The sequence below is a fragment of the Amaranthus tricolor genome, chromosome 14, assembly GCF_026212465.1.
Source record: "Amaranthus tricolor cultivar Red isolate AtriRed21 chromosome 14, ASM2621246v1, whole genome shotgun sequence".
Lineage (NCBI taxonomy): Eukaryota > Viridiplantae > Streptophyta > Magnoliopsida > Caryophyllales > Amaranthaceae > Amaranthus > Amaranthus tricolor.
Genome location: NC_080060.1, coordinates 10,139,176 through 10,144,175, shown reverse-complemented (window position 1 = coordinate 10,144,175; position 5,000 = coordinate 10,139,176). Strand labels below are relative to the sequence as shown.

General features: G+C 26.9%; 1 protein-coding gene and 1 non-coding gene across 2 annotated transcripts in view; one reads left to right on the top strand and one right to left on the bottom strand.

The window, feature by feature from the left end:
• LOC130799624 (uncharacterized) overlaps positions 1–5,000 on the top strand; it is a 417,568-nt gene that overhangs the window by 305,299 nt on the left and 107,269 nt on the right. The gene's annotated exons all lie outside the window — the stretch shown is intronic.
• On the bottom strand, positions 3,416–3,489 carry TRNAT-AGU (transfer RNA threonine (anticodon AGU)). The gene has a single exon. It is a non-coding gene; the product is annotated as a tRNA-Thr (tRNA).

Genomic DNA, 5,000 nt, shown 5'->3' with positions numbered 1-5,000 from the left:
GTGAACTTGGTTCAAATTGTGACTTTATTTGTCCTTCCACAGTGGTTCGACCCTACTTTCCCAACTATACTAGTTAGGTGAATTAGGAATTATTTTTGGTAGTAAAACGACCTATATCACTCAGTCTGACCATCAGTCGCAGGATGAAAAGCAGTACTCAAGCACAACTTACTCCCAAAAGCTTCCTGCAACTTTTCCCAAAACCTCGATAAAAACTTAGGATCCCTATTCGAAACAATAATCCTCGGAACACCATGAAGCCTAACAATCTCTCGGACATAGGCATCTGCTAATTGCTTGGCCCCCCAAGTATTCTTCATCGGCACTAATCTAGCGACCTTGGTCAATCTGTCAACAATGACCCAAATAAAATCATTCCCTCGCTGGGTCCTTAGTAGCCTCACCACAAAGTCCATAGAAATCGAATCCCACTTCCAATCTGGGACAGGCAACGGTTGATGCAACCCTGAACTCTTTTGTCTCTCGAACTTTACCCTCTGTTAGACTAGACACTTAGACACAAAATCAGAGACGTCTTTCCTTAGACCTTCCCACCAAAATATCTCTCTTATCTCGACCTGGATGCAAATGAAATAAACTTTGATGACCTTCCTTCAGAATCTCATTCTTTAATTCAAATTGATTTGGAACACACAATCTACCGTTCATCCTCAACTCTCTTCTTTCTCCTAACTCAAAAGCATAATTTGGAGCAGGATTGCACCCAGAAGTAGTTTCATAGCTTGGATGGCGTTCAACAACTGCCTGAAAACAAAACAACGTCTAAAGCTTGCAAGAGTTGTGAAGAATGGCAGTTGTCCAATCTGTGATTTGGAAAGCGAAACGGTGAATCACTTATTCTTCAACTGCACCTTCAGCAAAGGATGTGTTGATTTACTAAAAGACTACATTGGAATAACTGGTAGCATGGTTAATTTGATGGATACCCTTAAGGAGAATCGACTTGCCCGCAGGAGCAAGAAACACTACGAGGCAATCCTCTGCAACCTCATATACGCAATTTGGAGTGCGAGAAATGGCGCCACATGAAACCATAGAGTACCAATGGTTCACTAAGTAGTAAACAATGTCAAAAACACGTCTGAAGCTAGATTCAAGTATCTGGAGTCTCTCCGAGCTAGAACCGTGTAAAGTCCCTCACGTGGGATGCCTTTGGTTGTTTTTTTTGTAAGTATTGGTCAATATTGCATGTCTTTATCAAAGGTTGTTAAAAGCTGTCTTGCTACTGCTACCAATATACTGGTCCGCATTCCCAGCCCTCTTATGCTGTCTCTGGCCTTTCGCCTCTTTATGATAGAGCAACTTTCTTTCTTTTGTTGTTGTTTTTGCTAGGTTTCTTTTGTCTTTCCTGTCATATAGGGCATGTTCTTCTAACAAAACTAGATTGTGTATGGTTTAGCCTCATCTGTATAGCCATGATTATTTTTAGACTTCCCGCTTACCCCTCTTGCACATGAAGAGTGACACTTTGAAACCCTTACTAAAAAGTGGGTATTGTGTTAACACTAATGCAACTATAGAAAGATAAGCTGGAATTCTTAGGGGCCTAGTTCCCTAGTATCTCGATTTTTTGCATGGGTAATACAAAAATCATTTTCTTCAAAAAAAATCAAAATAAATAAAATAAATAAAATTAATAAAACTAATAATAAAAAGAGTAGAAGAAAAATAAATAATAAATAAATAATATAAAATATAAAAATATATAAAATAATATAAAATAATAAAATAATAAAAAAATAAAAAAAATAAATAATAATAATAATAATAATAATAATAATAATAATAATAATAACAACAACAACAACAACAACAACAACAACAACAACAACAACAATAGTAATAATAATAATAATAATAATAATAATAATAATAATAATAATAATAATAATGATGATGATAATAATAAAAATAAATAAATCAATAAATAATAAAGAAATAATAATTAAAAATAATGAAAAAACTAAAAAAATAAAATAAAAATACTAAATATAATAATAATAATAATAATAATAATAATAATAATAATAATAATAATAATAATAATAATAATAATAATAAATATTAAATAAATAATAAATAATAAATAAAATGAAATTTAAAAAATAAAATTAAATATAAAAAATATATAATAAATAAATAAATGAAATTTAAAATATTAATAAATAAATAAAAAATAAAAATTAAACTGAAAAATAATAAATAAATAATTAATTAATAAATTAGAAAAAAAAGAAATTAAATTAAAAAATAAATAAATAAACAAAATAAAGTAAAAAATAATAATTAAATATAAAAAGAAGAAAACAATTACTAAAAAAATAAAAATAATAATAAAATAATAAAAAAATAATATAAAAGTAAAAAATAAATAAAAAAATAATAATTCAATAAAAAACAATAATAAAACAAAGTATAAAAATAAAAATTCAAAAATTTAGAAATAAAATAATATATATATATATATATATATATATATATATATATATATATATATATATATATATATATATATATATATATATATATATATATATATATATATATATATATATATATATATATATATATATATAAATTAAAAATAAATAAATCATTAAAAAAACAAAAAAAATATAAATAAATAAAATAAATAAAATATTAAAATAAGTTTTAAAAAAATGATGATAAATAATAATATGAAAAGTAAATAAATTAAAAATAATAAAAATAAATAAATAAATTTTTTTTTTTAAATTAACTAATAATAAATAATAAATAAGTAAATAAATAATAAAAAATAAAAATAGAAAAATAAAAAAATAAAATAAAATAAATTAATCATTTTCTTAACCCATCTAATCATAATTAATCTTATCCATTCATTTTCATTTCAACAAATCAAAAGGTTCACGTGCTTTGGTTTTTATTTTCATAAAATTTAAAGATTTTCACATGATCCTCTCCATATATATATATATATATATATATATATATATATATATATATGTATATGTACATATATATATATATATATATGTACATATATATATATATATATATATGTACATATATATATGTACATATATTTATATATATATATATACATATATATATATATATGTACATATATATATATATATATATATATATATATATATAATTTAAAGATTTTCACATGATCCTCTCCATATATATATATATATATATATATATATATATATATATATATATATATGTACATATATATATATATATATATATACATATATATATATATATTTATATGTATATGTATATATATATATATATATATATATATATATATATATATATATATATATATATATATATATATATAGCATAACAATGTTCAATATAAGAAAATTTTAATGAGTTCAAAATTTAAATCTAGTGCTCTTGTTGAGAGTCGAACTCAAGACCTCCCGCTTACTAAATAGGTGCTCTAACCAACTGAGCTACAAGAGCATTGATATATGTTTTTGTTTCTTTTTATTTTGAATTGAATAGAGTTGTTTATGATCAGCTTGCCAATTAGGCACAACTCAACCGCCCTTAAATGGATAGTACATGTTTGCTCCTCCTAGTCTTACTTACCCTCCCTCAATGGTTTGCAAATTGAAAAATTTCCTTTATGGTCTCAAACAAGCATCAAGATAATAGTTTACAAGATTGATTTCTAAGTTTCTACATCAAGGTTTCAAGCAATCCAAATAAGATTATTCTTTGTTCGTTAAACATATTTCCACATCAATCACCATAGGAGTTGTCTATGTCGAAGACATCATTGTTACTGGTAATAACATAGTTGAAATAACTGACTCAAAAACTCATTTGCATAAAACCTTTAACTTCAAGGACCTAGGTCAATTAGACTTCTTTTGTGGAATTGAAGTTACTCATCTACCTAATAGTGTGATTTTAACTTAAAACAAGTTTGCTTAAGAATTGCTTCAAAGTTGTGGCATGTTGTAACAGCCCAATTCTTAATCACCTTTAATAAATTACTTTTTCTGACACAACGGAAGACTTTTGAATAATTACTCGGGTTATTTCAACCTTAGACCAAAGGTCTAAGAAAACTAATCAGAGTTTTATATACTTCAGTAAATTAAATAATTTTATGAAAATTTACACAAGTGTCCTTTGTCAAATGAGTTAATATAAATTTCTTAAATACAATTATTGTTTACAATGAAAATCGAAGACGTAATTCATCTCGAGAGAGAAGTTTCGACCATGGTTCACTGCGCTACTTTGATATCCAACTAACACTTGCAATACTCGTAAATGCACTATCCCTCAAGGGACAGTTATTTAGAGTGGCAACAAAAACTGTGTAGTATCAGCAACCACGGCCGAGTAGTACACCAAACAATGAAACCTTTATAAGCACCCAAAAGGGACTCCACATAGCACTTAGGATTTCACATAATCAGAACAAACGGTGGGATCGGTCAACTACTAAGTAGAGTATAGAAACTTGCCAGCAATTATACAAGTATAAAAATATGTGCATTGCATTAAGTAATATGCAAAAATAAGTGCATCACATTAAATAATATGGAAGGTGTTTTATGTAATATAGGAGATTTATTTTTATGTTAGATTTATATATTAACTTCTAGTCCTTCTGCTTGAGTACCAGGGCGTGCTTTACGAACACTTCTGCTTGAGCGTTAGGGCGTGGAATCCAAAAAATCTATTAAATGAATGCAGTACATATGATCTTTGTTTGATATATGTAAGGGCCTATTAGGGTGAGGTAACCAAAACCCCTAACTTAGTGGGAGTCGTCACTCCTCCAGTACAATGTTGCTCGAGCCACAGGTCAGATTGAATAACCTTACTGTATTCGCCGTATTTTACGTGCCGGAAAACACGTCCCACGTTTTTTACATTCCAGAAGCATGGTTCGGCATTTCCTTACTATCAAGCCTTTTTATTATCATGTTACTGTTTTCAGATAAATGCAACAT